At 42.9% G+C, this 16,984-nt stretch overlaps 1 long non-coding RNA gene across 1 annotated transcript in view; it reads right to left on the bottom strand.

Moving 5' to 3' along the window:
- Positions 1-16,984, bottom strand: part of LOC127006020 (uncharacterized) — a 106,894-nt gene that overhangs the window by 30,944 nt on the left and 58,966 nt on the right. The window contains exon 2 of the long non-coding RNA XR_007759017.1: positions 5,325-5,366. This is a non-coding gene — a long non-coding RNA (uncharacterized LOC127006020). The remainder of the gene's footprint in view (positions 1-5,324; positions 5,367-16,984) is intronic.

Here is a 16,984-nt window from a genome sequence, read left to right as displayed (position 1 = left end):
TGTGTGTGTGTGTGTATCCAGAGGGATTACATCAAGAGACTTATATTGCGAACGAAATCTCGGCAGTGCATCATTTTAACCTGATTGTATTCTTTTTTTTTTTATGAAGTTGATGGAGATACAGTTTTTACTCTCTCTCTCTCTCTCTCTCTCTCTCTCTCTCATGTTATCCAATCCCTTTCCTTCCCCCTCTGTTTCCTCATCTTTCTTTTCCTCCTCCTCCTTCTCCTCCTCCTCCTACTCCTCCATCTAATCTCTCTCGCTCTATCCTCTCTAACACATTTTTCCTCTTCCAAATATATGAAGTGTGTAGTGTGATGAGAGAGAGAGAGAGAGAGAGAGAGAGAGAGAGAGAGAGAGAGAGAGAGAGAGAGAGAGAGAGAGAGAGAGAGAGAGAGAGAGAGAGAGAGAAAGTGCTGGCGTGGGTGTCGAGCTGATGACGAAGAACAACTTTCAGGAGACACTTATGAGAGGGAGAGGAAGGGAGGGAGAGGAGGGGAGGGAGAGGAAGGGAGGGGAGATAAAAGGAAAAAAATAAAAGGGAGAAATATAGAGGGAGAGAGACAGAAATATAGAGGGAGAGAAACAGAAATATAGAAGGAGAGAGGGAGAGATACAGAGGGATAGAAGAGAAGGAAAGGGTAGAGAAAGGAAGAGTAAATAAAAGGGATAGGGAGTTTATATAGAGAGAAGGGAGGAACGATGTAAAAAAAAAGGAATGAAAGAAGGAAGAAAGAAAGATGGATAAAAGGAGAAGAAATGTGAAGAGCGTAAAGATTGTAGGAAAGATAACAGTAAAATAAGAGTAAATAAAAAGGAAAGGAGAGTAGATAGAGAGAAAGAGAAAGATTAATAAAAAGTAGGGAGAATGGTAAAGTGGAAGAGGAGAAATGGATAAGAAAAGAAAAAAGAACGAAAAGAAAAATAATAGGAATGGAAAAAATTTAAAGAAAACAGAAGAGGAGAAGAAGGAAGAAAAAGGAAAGAAAGAAAAAGCAGAAAATGTGTAAGGAGAGGAAGAGATGAATGAAAAAGAGGGAGGGAAAAACTGTGGGAGAGGGAGATGACGGGAGGGAAACATGATATAAGGAGAGAAGGGAAGGAAAGGAGGGAGGGAGGGAGGGAGCGAGGAAAGAGGAAGAGAGGGGGAAATATCGAGGGAGAGAATGATGGAGCGAGGGAGATGAAGAGAGCATAAAAAGGAAATAAGGATGGAGATAGGGAGGAAGGGAAAGAGTATGAAAAACGGGAGGAAGGGAGAAAAGGGAGAATAAAGACAGAAGAAGGAACGGAGGGAGGAAGAACGGGAGTAAAGAGTAAAGGAGAGATTAGGAGAAAATAGGAGGATAAAAGTTTCACAAAGTTTGGATTTAAGGGAAGAAAGAGGGAATAAGGAAAAACGAGAGAAAGGGAGAAGGAGAAGAAGAGAAAGGAGATGAACATAAAGAAAAGTGAGAAAACTGAATGAAAGAATGGATAAAAAAGTAAAACAAAAGCAGAAAAAAATGGAGAAAGGAGGGAAAAGGGAATAACCGAGGGGATGAGAGGAAGTAAAAGGGGGAGGAAGAGATGGAGGAGAGAGGGGAAGGGAGGAAAGGAGGAAAGAGAGAAGCTGTTTAGATGTAGATCAGAAGATGACAAGATGGTAGTGTGTGTGAGTGTGTGTGTGAGAGAGAGAGAGAGAGAGAGAGAGAGAGAGAGAGAGAGAGAGAGAGAGAGAGAGAGAGAGAGAGAGAGAGAGAGAGAGAGAGAGAGAGAGAGAGAGAGAGAGAGAGAGAGAGAGAGAGAGAGAGAGAGAGAGAGAGAGAGAGAGAGAGAGAGAGAGAGAGAGAGAGAGAGAGAGAGAGAAGAGGAAGGAGAAGAGAGAGATAGCACGAGTTTGTTCAGAAAGGCAAAGTGAAGGGGTGGGAAGGTTAGGTAAAAATCTGAAGGGGAGGCAGATGAAAGTGTAAGATGAGAGGGGCTGAAGAGGGCTGTAGAGGCGAGAGCGATGAAAGTGGTAACCGGATGTGGGAATAAGGGATGAGAGGGAGAGAAAGAGAAAGAGAGTGGGAAAACGTGTTTGTAAGAGGCATCAGAAGAGTTGAAAGGAGAGAAAAAGGTGTGAATGAGAGGACCTAAGAGAAAGGAGGAGAGAAGGAGAGGGAGAGAGGGACAAGGGTAAATGGAGGAGGAGGCGACAGGTGTGTGCGTGTGTGTGTGTGTGTGTGTGTGTGTGTGTGTGAAAGGTGAAGAATAGGGAGACGTGAGATGACAAAGGGACGCAAGCACAAAGGAACGAGGCTTAAATTGACGCCAAGGACTGTTCGTAAATGTGCGTGGGAGGGAGGAAGAGGGAGAGCGAGAGAGAAGAGGAAGTCATATGACATTCTGAACATTTGTAGTTCCGAGTATAACCTTTGTCTCACCTTCTATAGTGACACACAGAGGTGGATATCACACGGCTCACAGGTTAAAGTCCCCATACGTATTTACATATATCCGTTTAACAGTATGAGAAGCTCTTAATAAAAGCCACACCAACCTTGAAGTACTCACACGATAGGAAGAGTGTCAAGCTTATCTGTGACTGAAAAAAGCACTACAGAAAAAAAAAAAAAAACAATTATATGAAGAGAAACAATTAAAACTCAGTGAGATTGATGTGCTAGATTGATAGATAGATAGACATAGATATACACAGAGAAAGCAAGGGAAGGCAACCAAGATACACGGACAGAAGAAGGAAGAGAAACAAGGAACACGATAAACAAAGAAGAATAAAAAGAACACGAGAAAGGTGCAACAAAATCCCTTCCTTTGAGAGTCGACGTACTAATTGAAGGCCGACAGGTGTGTTCCTATTCCTGGCGACACACCTGGCGATCACTCAGCTCAGGGCCTCGTTGTGTGTAGGTCAGTCAGTCAATCAGTTAGTCAGTCACTCACTCACTTTTTCACTCAATCAGTCAGCCACGAACGTATTCATTCTGTCATTCAGCCAATGAGTCAGTTAGTCAGTCAGTCAGTAAGTCAGTCATTCCATTCGATCAGTCAGTCATGCGTTGTTCAATCAATCAGTCAGTTAGCCAGTTAGTTGTTCAGTTATTCATCTACGCTCTTATTCAGTCTTTCAGTCAGCCAGTCAGTCGGTTATTCAGTCAGTCAGTTAGTCAGACAGTCATTCGATCATTCAGTCACGCAGTATTCAATCTATCAGTCAGTCATCCAATCAGTAGGTCAGTCTCCTCCAGTCTTCTGTAACTCCACTTTAAGAACAGTTTTGCAGACACCCTAATCTCCTCCTATGACCTGATGTTTTGGATACATAATGACACACTCTAAATGTCTTTTTCTGTCAATACTCAGCTAGTGTTAATCCCTACCTCTGTTGATCTGTTGCTGCCTGTGTCTGTGTCTCTGTCGGTCTGTCTATCTTTCTCTCCTCAACTAGTGTTTATCTCTGTCTATTGATGTGTGTGTCTGTCCCTGAGCCTGCTTGTGTCTGTCTGTCTTTCCTCTCATCCTCAGTAACAGTCACACACGTAGCAACACCAGCCATCCCCCCCTCACCTCCTCGTCCCTCCAGAGTCATGCTTCCAACGTGAGAGCCTCTGGTGGCCGCTCAAAGCACCAGACAGACAGCCCAAAGCCTCCGGAACCACCCTTTTCTCCATGCTCGGTACAGGTCGACGCCGCACTCCACATCACAGTTTACGGCCATTAATAAGAGTAACTTTTATTGCATTCATCCATATGTGTCTCCGCCGCGGCCATTCCACGTTGAAGGTTTGCTGGGAATGACCGAAAGCCTTGCCTGTTCTGTACCTTTCCCTTTCTTTTATTTTTTTATTTTTTTTATTAATTTTCTGCTTCTCTTCCACCTGCCCTTTTCCTTCCTTCCTCCTGCTACCCGTTTTGTTCCTCTCTCATCTTCTCTGCTATCCCTCGCCTTCCCTTCTGCTTGCCTCCCTTGTTCTTTTTCCTCCATTTTTTTTCCCACTCCCTGCTTCTTTTCTACACCCCTCCACCCTTCCTTCCTCCTCCTGCTTGCTCGTCTTTCCTCTTCCTCCCTATATTCCTTTCTTCCACTCTCTGCTTCTCTTACACCCCTCCCCCCATTCTGACCTGCTAGCCCATCTTATACTTTCATTTTACACAGTCTGTTTCCCTCCTGCTTGCTCGTCCTGTTCCTCTCCCTCCCTTTATTCTTTTTCCACCCTCTGCGTCACCTCAGCCACCCCACCCCTTCCCTCCTCCTGGTCCTTCGTCTGTCTTATTGTTAGTGCCTCTGCCATTGCTACTTCAGTGTCACGGGCGCTAATATTTATGTCTACGGCCATCACCACAGCCGTCACTGCTCTCACTTGCAAAACCATGACTGTCACTGCTGCCATAACCACCGCCACTACTTCACCTCCCGCCACCACCACCACCACCTCCACTACAGCCATCACCGTCCATTACTCTACCCTTCGTGCCAGACCATGTTCGAAGGTCGCTTGTTCAGTACCGCCGTGTTGTAGAAGCTGTTAGTATTATATAATTATTCATGAGGTGTTGATGATAAGAAAATTGGTGCCTGTCGATTCTACGCGTAACATAAAACAGGTGAAACTATCTTTAGGCATTTTACGTATATATTAATAAAGCTTTCTTCAACGCTATTGTCTTTAATCTCAATAACTTGGGCATCAACAACAACATTAGAAGTAACAGTTAACAGCAGCAGTCTAAGCAGCAGCAGAGGAATCATCATCATCATCATCAAAACAACAATCTAGCTACAGAAGACACACACGTGGCGCAAAGAATGGTTCCAGCTTCGCCTCAAACATTGCTGAGGCGCCAACATCAAATATCACAAATCCATCACCAGCGACGCTCACAACTGCCTTCCCTTCGGACCGCATGAGCCAGGCTTCGAAGTTTACGTCCCACCGTGAGTTGGTGAGGACATGATACTCTTCGGAGCCGCCGCCTGCGAAATGTCATAAAACTGTTTGGACGGATGCGTTTGGCAGAAGGCACTCCACGCGATCCACTTCCTCTCTGAGCCCAACAAAGCACATGTATTTTCTGCTTCTTACGATTTCAGTTCCTTCAAGAGGGAAGCGTTAGACACCTCTAGAGCTGTATGTATTGATCTCATTAAGGAATTTTGTGTCCCGGGGTAATGGTTTCTCACCTGCTACAGACACAAGGCCCAACTGAACGAAGATGAGTATATCGACGCGCAGCTTTAACGTTTGAGCATTTTTGTCTTAGTGTGGTTTCTTGAACAGATAAAAAGGATGGCTAAGTGTCCTCCAATCCAAACAACGTGACTAATACGTGTACTTTACCTTGGCTGATTTTGACGTCCATCCTGCTGGTTACATCGATCACTGAAAAAAAAAAAATAATATATATCAAATAAGATGTAGAAATACCGATGTGTGTGTGTGTGTGTGAGAGAGAGAGAGAGAGAGAGAGAGAGAGAGAGAGAGAGAGAGAGAGAGAGAGAGAGAGAGAGAGAGAGAGAGAGAGAGAGAGAGAGAGAGAGAGAGAGAGAGAGAGAGAGAGAGAGAGAGAGAGAGAGAGAGAGAGCGCATGCGTCTGCAACATATATCTTTTTCTTTCAGGTTTTTCTAAGAGGATCAGGAAATTTTAGGCCTAACAACGCATAATGTTATCTATACATTTTAATTTAATCGCTCTTCAGCACCTCTTCCCGCTGCTCCCTCTGATGAATATCCCTCCCCTCGCCCTCCCTTTCTCTCCCCTTCCTTTCCCTCCCCTCCCCTCCCCTCCCTTTCCTCCCTTTTTTCTATGGGCGAGCGTCTTCCTTATTCATCACTTAATCTTTTTATCGGATTCCCTTATCTCTATCGTCTTCCTCTCGGCCGTCCATTCATCCCTCTTACTCACTAACTCCTTCAGCGCTGCCAAATCCGTCCTCTTTTTTTTTTTTTGCTTTTCTCTCTCTCTCTCAGCACCTTTCCCAAACTTGTTCTTCATTCTTTTTTATATAATCAATTTCTTCTCGTTTATCTAGTTATCTTTCCTTCGCCTTTACTGAATCTCTCTTTTTCGACTGTGTAATTTCTTTTTTATTTCTTTTCAATTGTCTCTATCTTATTTTTTCCTCTGTTTTCTGCTATTCATTAACCTCCCTTAGTCTCGTTTGATCACCCTTCCCTTCTTCTTCTCTCTCTTTCTCCCTCTTTACTCCTCCGAGGCTAAAATTAGGGCAGGTATTCCTATTTACCTTCATTCCTTCACTTCCTCCTCCTTTCCTCATCCTTCCCACGCTTCACTCTTCCCCTTCCTCCTTCCATCCTTTTATATCCCTTTTCCCCTCACTTTCCTCGCGCCCAAACCCTACTCGCCTCTCCTTCCCTCCCTTTTACCTTCATAAAAAGTCATCCCTTCCAGCTCCCCTCACTAAGCCATACTTCACTCTCTCTTTCCCCTCACACACCTTTTTTTTCTTCCCTTCCTCCTCCTCTTGCTCTTCCTTTATGTCCCCTCTTTCTCCTACCCAACACGAGCTCTCCATTCTATCTTCCTCCCCTTACACTCTCCTTTCCCCTCGCTCTCTCTCTCCCCTTTCTCTCACTTCCCTTCCCCTTGCAGAGTGTCACTTTCAACAACACAATGGTCCATTCACCAGCCGGCATCAGCACACACACCTTGCCTTCCCTTCCTTTACATTGCCTTGCCTAGCCTTCCCTTCCCTTATATTGTCTTGGCTAGCCTTCCCTTCCTTTCACTTCTCTTACACCGCCTTGCCTTCCCTTCCCTTCCATTGCCCTGCCTAGCCTTCCCTTCCTTTCCCTCCCTTGTCTTGCCTTGCCTTGCCTTCCCTTTTGGTTATTACAATTATATATACACTATGTATTGGTAAAGTTGGGGGCATAGGCTAAGCTGTGCGTGGCCTCGGTGCTCATCTCCGTATCTCTATCCCTTGAACTTGTGGAGGATGCGAACCGACTACCCTGAGACACGCGGTAAACAAGATATCCGGGAGAGAAAAAGAACGAAAAGAAGAAAATGAATAAAACCATTACAACAACAACAACAACAACAACAACAATAACAACAGGATGAAACTCATATACAAAGACACCATCCAGCTCACAGCCCCCAACAGACAAACATCAAAACATAACGAAATAAAAACCTTACTGATAGCCAGGGGAAGGAAAGGGAAGGGAAAGGAAGATACGGGGAGGGAAGGGAAGAAATGGGATATGAAAGAAAGAGGAAAGAATATACTTTTTTTTAGTAGACGAGAGAAGAGTTTAAACTGATCGGAGGGAGGATAAAGTGAAGGATACGGAAAAAAAAAGAGAAGTGAAGGGAAGTGAACTGATATAAAATGAAGTACGATGAAGTGAAGTAAAGAGAAAGATAAAAAAAAGTGAATCAAAGGTGAGAAAAGAAAAAAAGAATCTGAAAATAATGTAAAACGGACAGCATGGGAACACACAAAAAAAAAGGAAAAATGATTAAAAAAGAAAAAGAAATGAAAAATAAGAATAAATAATAAAAAAAATAAAACAAAAAAAAGGAGCTTCATGGGAGACAGTTCAGCCTTCTCGTTGTGGTGTGTGTGTGTGTGTGTGTGTGTGTGTGTGTGTGTGTGTGTGTGTGTGTGTGTGTGTGTGTGTGTGTGTGTGTGTGTGTGTGTGTGTGTGTGTGTGTGTGTGTGTGTGTGTGTGTGTGTGTGTGACTGTGTGTGTGTGTGTGTGTGTGTGTGTGTGTGTGACTGTGTGTGTGTGTGTGTGTGTGTGTGTGTGTGTGTGTGTGTGTGTGTGTGTGTGTGTGTGTGTGTGTGTGTGTGTGTGTGTGTGTGTGTGTGTGTGTGTGTGTGTGTGTGTGTGTGTTTTTGTGTGTGTGTGTGTGTGTGTGTGTGTGTGTGTGTGAGAGAGAGTGAGAGAGAGAGAGAGAGAGAGAGAGAGAGAGAGAGAGAGAGAGAGAGAGAGAGAGAGAGAGAGAGAGAGAGAGAGAGAGAGAGAGAGAGAGAGAGAGAGAGAGAGAGAGAGAGAGAGAGAGAGAGAGAAAGAGAATGGGCAAACGTGAGGCAGGGAGAGAGGGAGACTTGCACGAAAACGATCAAACAGGCATCAAAGAGTGGCGTAGAAAAGCAAGTGATTATGCAAGGTAAAAAGAAGAGCATTGTTGAAAAAGAGGAGGAGGAGGAGGAGGAGGAGGAGGAGGAGGAGGAGGAGGAAAATGAAGAGGAGGAAAAAGTGGGGAAAAGGGCGAAGAGAAGGAGGAGCAGGAGGCAGAGGAGGAGCAGGAGGCAGAGGAGGAGCAGGAGAAGGAGGAGGAGGAGGAGGAGGAGGAGAAAACAGGTGGAACAGGGAAGCTTATGAGAGCCTCTTTGTCCTGGAAACAAAAGAAAAAAATGTGCTTTAGGCTTTGTGCTCAAGTCTGTAAAAGCAAAGAAGAGGAGGAGGAAGGAGGAGGAGGAGGAGGCGGAAGAGGAGGAGGAGAAGAGGCCAACTCGACTCAATAGTAAGCGTCTGGCTCTCAAAACAATATGAATGTAATTTTTCTTATGCTATTTTCTAAGGACTTTTCTTTTTCTTTTCTTTCTTTCTTTTTTGCCGTTGTTGTTGTCATGTGGCTTCCTCGCGTAAATACCGTGTGTGCGCTCGGGGCTTTTTCCTCCACTAATTACAAGCAAACACTGCAAAAGAAGGCAAAGAAAAAGAAAAAAAAAAAGATGAAAGTGCATGAAGAATATCTGAAAGCGGAAAGACAACACACACACACACACACACACACACACACACACATGGAGCCCCCCCCCCTCCCCCCTTCCACATACACAGCCTCCCCTCATTAAAGAAAGTCAACTGTATACTGTAGAAAGCTAACTGTATATAGCTGTATGTAAGTGTATAGCCAATGACAGGAAGCTGGACTATATATCAAAGGCAACAGTAGCTTAAGATAGACATGAAATAAGAAAGAAAGCTAACTGTAAACTAACTATATTGCTAACTGTATAAAACCACCAAAATACACCGAGAGTAGTCAAGAATTCATACTATCTTTCTCTGCGGGCATAATTTCCAACACACACACACACACACACACACACACACACACACACACACACACAACACCACCTAAAAAATGAAGACTAGTAAATATAAGAGTGAAAGGAAGGAAGGCGAGGCTGTTTTAGTTTTGGGGAAGCTAAAATGTGTAAGACGTATTAGAACCCCGTGGAGAAGGAAAGAACCATAAAGCCTTTAAAAGATGAAGAAGAAGAAATGGCGCCGATGAAAGCAGCGATAATGATGAAGAAGGAGATGAAATAGAGAAGATGAAGAAGAAGGAGAAAGAGAAGGTGGAGGAGCAGGAGCGCCAAGGAGATAATAAAGAAATCAATCAAAAGGGAATTATAATAAAAAATAATAAAAATAAAGAAAAGAATAGACGTGAAAAATAAAAATAATAAAACAAATATGAAAGGAGACGAAACCCAATTAAATTTTGATGAACGTGGAATATAAGAAAAAGAGAAAATTGTGAAAGAAAGAAACAATATATCAAAGACTAAAGGTGAGAGAGAGAGAGAGAGAGAGAGAGAGAGAGAGAGAGAGAGAGAGAGAGAGAGAGAGAGAGAGAGAGAGAGAGAGAGAGAGAGAGAGAGAGAGAGAGAGAGAGAGAGAGAGAAAAGAAAGAAACAAACAAGAAAGAAAGAAAAAGTACGTACGAAAAGAAAATGAAAGAGAAAGAAAGAAAAAGAAAGAAAGAAACAAAGAAAAGAACCAAAGGAAAGATAAAGAAAGAAAGGAAAAGAAAAACAGGAACACAAACAGCAACACACACACATACACACACACACACACACACACACAGAGGCGCGAAAAAGAGTCTAACAAAAGAGGCAGCAAAGAGGATAAGAGGAGGGCGAAAAGAGTGAGAGGCGGAGTGAGGATGATGAATTACTCGCAGAAGGTGGCGAGAGGAAAGTATCTTTGTGAGGTGATTCTTTACGATGGTCACTTTTGGCAAGATATTGGAGGCAGGCAGCGAGGAAGGGAGGGAGGGAAGGAGGGAGAGGACGATGGAGAGGATAGAAGAGGTGGGGAAAAAGGAGGCAGGCAGCGAGGAAGGGAGAGAGGGAAGGTGGGAAGGGGGATGGAGAGGAGAGAAGAGGTGAGGGACAAGGAGGTAGGTTTGTAGGGAGGCAGCGTGGGAAGGGGGGAAGGGAAGGGGATGAAGAAGAGAGAAGAGGTGGGGGACAAGGAGGCAGGCAGGGAGGGAGGAAAAGGAGGGAAGGAGGGAGAGGAGGATGGAGAGGAGAGAAGAGGTAGGGGAGGGACAAGGAGGAGGGTGGTAGGGAGGGTGGGTGGGATGGTGTGAGGGAGGGAGGGGAGGAGATAAGGTGAGATGGTAGAAGAGAGGAAATTTTTGATGAAGGGAGAGGCGTGGTACGAAGAAGAGAAGAGGAGGAGGAAGAAAAAAAGGGAAGTAGGACAAGGGAGGAAGAAAGGGAGCAAGAGGTTAAGGGAGGAAGAAAGGATGAAAGCATTTGGGAGGATAAGAAGAGATGATAATGAAAGAGAGAGACAGAAGAGAGGAAAGTACGAAGAAGGAACGAAGGGAGGGGAAGGAGAGAGATACAAAATGAAAGAGGAAAGGAGGATGGAAGGAGAGAGAGAAGGATTATGAGAGAGAGGGAGCAGGGGACGAAGGAGGGAAAGGGTGAACGCAAGGAGGAAAAAAGGGTTTGAGGAAGGGAAGGTAAAGTCAAATACTGTTAGGACGGAGTGAGAAAGGAGGTCAGGAAGGGACGAGAGGGAGGCGAGAAAAAAATATATTGTAAAAGAAAGTGAGGAACGCTAAAAAAAATGACTAGAAGATTAGAAATGAAAATGGTAATAAAATTGCAAGTATGTATATCCAAAAAAAAAACCTTGGCAAACACACAAACACACACACATATAGATAGATAAACAGATAGACAGATCGAAAGGAAGAAAAAGATTAAAATACAGAAAGAAAAAGAATAACCAAGTAATCAAAAGGGGAAAAAAAGAGAGAAAAACAAAAGGAAAAAAAAGAAAACTGAGGAAAGAGAATAGAGAAAGATGCAGAAGACAAGATAAGGAAGAGAAAAAAATCAGGAAAAATTAGGAAGCAAGAAAAAAAGGAAAGAAAGAAAGAGCAGAAATCAAAGACAAAAAAAAAAAGAAAACTGAGGAGGAAGAAGAAAGAAAGAAAGATGTAAAAAGACAAAATAAGATGAGAAAGAGAGGGGATAAAAAAAACATCCGAGAAAAATAACATGGAAAGAAAGTGCCGAGGGAGCAAATTGGTGATGATGATGAGGGATATAAAGCCAACTCATCAGCCTTCCTCTTCCCTCATTGCCTCTCCTCAGCCCTTCTTCCTCCTCCTCCTCTTCCTCTGCTTCCTCTCTTTATCGCCACCCTCATTATCTTCAAGTAAAATATCTCAGTAAAAAAAAACTCTCCCTCTCTCTCTGTGTGTCTCTGTCTGTTCTCTCTCTCTCTCTCTCTCTTCTTCTTTCCTTTTTATCTTTCCTTTTTCTTTTTCCTCTCTTATCTATTTTCATTTCTCTCCTTTCCCTACTCTCTCTCTCTCTCTCTCTCTCTCCCCCCCACGGTGTTTCAGGTGATGGAGCAACTCAAATTTACAACATTCACGGCCGCCTCCTCCTCCTCCTCCTCTTCCTTTCTATCCTACTTCTCCCATTCGCTCTCTCATAAATTCCCCTTCTTATGTTAATTCTGTCTGGTCTCCTCTTTTTTTTTTACTTAGTTCTCTCTCTCTCTCTATCTCTCTCTCTCTCTCCAGTTCGTTTTCTATTTTATCGCTTCACGTCTCATTCTACACTCAGACTTTTCTTCCATTTTCAGTTTTTTTTCCTCTCTTCCTCTAATGCTCTTCCTCCGTCTGTCTCCCCATTACTTATTTTCTGTTTCCACTCCATTCTCATCCTTAACGTTCTTTATTTTCTTCTCGTTTTTAGTCTTCTGCTTTTTCCCGACTGCTGCTTGCTTGCTCCTCTTCGTTTTTAGTGTCTGTCTGTCTGTCTGTCTGTCTGTCTGTCTGTCTCTCTCTCTCTCTCTCCTGATGTCTTTTATTTCTATCTCCATTTCTTTTCCGTAATTCCTTTATTTCTTGTCCTTTTCAATCTCCACCATTATATTTTTTTCTTTAGCTTTGTTGTCGTCATTCCTAGTTCTACCCTTCCATCTGATCCCTTCTCCTCCTCCTCCCCCTCCTCTTCATCTTTTTCTTACTCCTTCTCTTCCATCATCTCCTCGTAATCGGATCTTGCTCTGACTGTTAGATGTGACTTCAAGGACTAAATACCTACCTGCAAAAACGCTTATACTATACCCATGTTCACTACGAGGAAATCTGTGTTTAAAAGTCGTTGCCGATCCTACCTCGTCTTAAATACACAGTGCAGTTTTGGCTTTTCAGTTATAGAAGAGTTGCTCAAGAGAGTACGCCAACGCGCCAAGAAAAAGATACATTCGTTTGAAGGCACAGTCGTACGTAGAATAACTTAAGCTGCTTTACTTCTTTGCATTAGAAAATAGAGTGTTATACAATCATTACAATTTGTGTAAGACATTAGGAAACAGGAGTGAGTTGATCGTTCCCATGCCTCTACACATTAAAGCAAGTGCATATATATTTTTTTTCTGAAGGTCATTCATTATCAAATCCCCAAAGCAGACAGCCTCGCAGTGAGCAAATAAGTCTTTCAACTGCCTAAACTTCCATGCTTTTATATTTCTAGATGTTCTCCTCCTCCTCCTCCTCTTTCTTCTCATATCGTCCTCGTCCTTTTCGTCCCTCTCCTCCTCTTCTTCGTCTTCCTCTTCATGCGTCAACTCCTCCTCCTCCTTCTCCTCCTCTTCCTCCTCCTCCTTCTCCTCCTCCTCCTCCTCTTCGTCCCTCTCCTCCTCTTCTTCGTCTTCCTCCTCCTCCTCTTCCTCCTCCTCCTTCTCCTCCTCCTCCTCCTCCTGATTCAGCCGGTTACGAAGCCTCTCTGTCTTGGGAATCACCTTTTCTCACCCTTTTACCGTCACGCTTCCCTCTCCTCGCCTATTCTTCTCTTTCCTTTATTTTTTTCTTCCATTTTTTCCTTCAACTCTTTTCTTACCCGCCTTTCCTCTCCTTTAATCTACTCCTTTCCCCCCTATCCCTCTCTCCTTTATTTTCCTCTTCCATTTTTTCCTTCGTCTTTTTTCCCCTTTCCTCCCCTTCAACCTACTCCTATCCTCCTATCCCTCTCTCCTATATTTTCTTCATTCCCTTTTTCTTTCACCTCTTTCTTTCCCCTTTCTATTCCTTTAATCTACATGTCTCTTATTCCTCTCCTATCTCCACTATTCTCCTCTCCCCTTTATTCTTTTCTTCCATTTCTTTCCTTCCACTCTTTTCTATCCTCTCCTTTTCTCTCCTCTTGTCTACGTTTCTCTTATTCCTCTCCTATTCCCCTTTCCTCTCCTCCTTTTATCTTCTTTTCTCTCATCGTTCATCTTGCTTCCCCTTCCTCTACAATATGAAGGAACAGAAGATGGAAAAGCCATAAGAGGAGAGAAATAATGGAAAGGAGTATGGATGGGAGAGTGAAGGTGGAGAAAGACAAAGAGAAAAATAGAGAAAACAAGGATATAAGTGAAGAAAAAAAGGATGGGAAGATAAGTAAGAAAAAAAAGAGGCAAATGGGAGATAAATAAAGATGACAAAAGAAGATGGAAGAAGACAAACGAGACAATGAAAGAGAAGAAAGATGAATGCAATGGTTTCTCTAAATCACCAAAACAAAAGGAAACAAAATAACAGACAACAACACATGATAAAAAGGAGAGTATTGATAAAAAAAAAAGCAATGGGAAGGGAAGGAAAGAGAGGGAGACGAAGAGACACCAACCAGTCCTCCTCCTCTTCCTCCTCCTCAGGTCCTCCACACTCCCAAGGTGGACGCGAAGACAAGGACGAGGGACAGGTGGGACAGGTGAGATCAGATGATTGGACGGGACGGGAAAGAAGGGAAGGTGTGTTTAAGGTTAGAGACGGACGCCCAGTTTTCAAAGTCCAAGTCTTGTGTTTTAAGTGAGAGGTTACTTGAGAAAGGGAACGAAAAGGAGCGTGACATAGATAGATAGATGGACAAAGTTAGGTAGAGATATAGAGGTAGGTAGTAGATAGATAGATGGATAGATAGGTAAATAGATGGATGGATAGATAGGGAGAGAGTAGGTATCAATCTTGTTTTATCTCCACTTAAGCTCACCTTTTACCTTCCTTCCTTCCCTTTCTCTCTTTCCCTCCCTATCCTCCCTTCCCGGTTCCCTCTTTCCCTCTTCCTTTACCTTTCTTCTCCCTTTCCCTCCTCCATCTTCAACTATTTTCCTCTCCCTACCCTTTCTACTTCTTCCTTTCTTTCCTTCTATACATCCCATTCACCTCTTCCCCTACATCTTTTTCCTCTCCCTTCCTCTCTTTTCTCCCATTCCTTCCTCCTCCTTTCCTTTCATCCCTATCCCTTATACGTACCATTCCTCCTTCCTCCACTCCTTTCACCTTTTTTTTCTCTCCTTCCCTCCCCTCCCTTTCCCTTCCTATCCTTTCATCCCTATCCCTAATACGTGTACCCTCTTTCCCCCCTTCACCTTTTTCCTTCCCTTTCCTTCCCTCCCTCTCCTCCTCTCCCCCTGGTTCTCCTCTCATCGGGAATCGACTCTTGGCTGCAGCATCGACTCGTCTCCCCCTAATGGCTCTCCGATGTTAATTTTGCTGGACTAGAATCATCAGCGGCGCCACGCAGTACGCTGGAGCCAACTTACAGCGGCATGCACAACCTCGGGGACCAAAGGTGGGATATGGAGGAGAAACTCTGCCATGTTTAGTGAGGGGACGAACTGAGGAAGGGGGAAGAGAGAATGGCTAGGAAGGTATAGGAAGATAAGATGAGGCTGAGAATTGAAAGGAAGGGGAAATATTTGCCTTACCTATCGAGGAAGGGATAGAAAGGATGGCTAAAAGGTAGAGAAAGGAGGATAAGGAGATACTGATAATTGAAGGGAGAGGAGATTTTGCTTATTATTGAGAGAACAAACTAAGGAAGGGAAAGAAAGGAAAGCAAGAACGTTAAAGAGAGGAAGATAAATTCAGATAATATTCGAGATCATGAACCTAAGGAGCAAAAAAAAGGCGAAAGAGAAAGAAAGGAAGTGCAGTGATGGAGGGAAAGGTAAAGAGGGACTGTGAAGGAGAAGGAGACGTTGAACAAGGGTAAAAAAAGGGTTGAAAGACGAAAAATAAAAGAAACGAAAGGAAGAATAACAAGAAGGGAAGATGGAAGTGAGGCGTACGAGATAGGATTCTGGACTAAAAAAAAAAAAAAAATGAAAGATGAGAATAAAAAAATAAAAAAAACGAAGGGAAGGAGGAAGGGAAGGAAGAGAGGGAAAGAGAGGGAAGGAGGGAGGGAGGGTGAAGGGAGTGGAGGGTTTGATTAGGGAGAGATGAAAAAGGAGCAGTACAGGAGGAGAAGAGTTTATGAGTTTTTTTTTCCTCCATCTTCCCTCCTCCTCCTCCTCTTCTTTTTTTTCCTCTTCCTCTTTCTCGTAATTTCTCTTCCCTTATCTCTTACTGACTTTTCTTTTGCAAGCAATCTCTAAATTCTTTCACTCTTTGTACATCATTTTAAGTTTTTATTTAATTTACTATATTTATTTTGATATTAGAGTTATGTTTGGGTGTTAAATGTATTGTGGAATTACAAATTGGGTACGCTCTCTCTCTCTCTCTCTCTCTCTCTCTCTCTCTCTCACACACACACACACACACACACACATACACACACATGATTATGATTATTATTATTATTATTATTATTATTATTATTATTATTATTATTATTATTATTATTATTATTATTATTATTATTATTATTATTATTATCATGATTATTATTATCATCTCTACTATGATTATTGCTATTATTGTTATTTCTATTTTCTTTTTTTTTTATTTTCAATCATACTACTTTGTTCATTTGTCTCATTTATTTCATTTCATCTTCCATTGATGTATATTTTCAGCTCTAGGGCTGCCTGGTACTTTATGCAATAAATCGTTTATTATTTTTATTATTATCACACACACACACTCACACACTCTCACACACACACACACACACACACACACACACACACACACACACACACACACACACGCTGGCAGGCCGAGGGCAAACACAGACTTGCCTTTACCAATATTTAAACTTGGCACAGAAGTTGCTCATCTCAGCTCGGGCAAAGTTTTAGGTTAAGTCTCGCTTGATAAATCGCCTCATTCCCAAAGTTTAGTTGCGGGACTTTTTCTTTACGTTATTAATTTTTTTTTAGGGGATACATTTTTATCATTTTTTTCCTCTCCCTTCAAGAAGTGTCTCAAGTATTGGTGCTTAGATGTAATAGTTTGTGTTGTTAAGTACCAAGACTAAAAAGAAGTTCGCTTCATTAAAGTAAAAATATTCTGTGAGAAGTTTTAAGATTAACTTGGCGTGTATAGCAGAGGATAAGCTGATGTGACCTGATAATAATAGTGACAATGATAATAATAATAGTGAGGATATTATAATAACTCTCCCCTTCATTCACAGAGATCTTATTTCTCATCCCTTCTCCTTTCTTTCCTCCCCTTTACTAACCCTGTCCTACCCTATAAGCCAATTTTCTGCCACGCCCCTTTCCCTGTTTCTTGTTCCCCTCACACATAACGTATTCCCTAACCCTTTCTCTTCATCCCTTCACCTAGCCATGTCCCTGTCCCCTTCCTTTCCTAGATTCCCCTCACACAATTCCTTAGCCCCTTCCCTAGCCTACCCACCTCCTCTTTCCCCTTCCTTCCCTGTTCCCCTCACACATATCCTATTCATTAACCCTTTCCCCCCTCTTCTCTTTTCCTCCCCACGACCCATTCCCTTCCTTCCGCTTTCCCC

Source organism: Eriocheir sinensis, chromosome 31 (genome assembly GCF_024679095.1).
Source record: "Eriocheir sinensis breed Jianghai 21 chromosome 31, ASM2467909v1, whole genome shotgun sequence".
In the NCBI taxonomy this organism is placed as follows: domain Eukaryota; kingdom Metazoa; phylum Arthropoda; class Malacostraca; order Decapoda; family Varunidae; genus Eriocheir; species Eriocheir sinensis.
The sequence above is the reverse complement of the archived record's forward strand: the minus strand, read 5'-3'. Positions and strand labels throughout refer to the sequence as shown.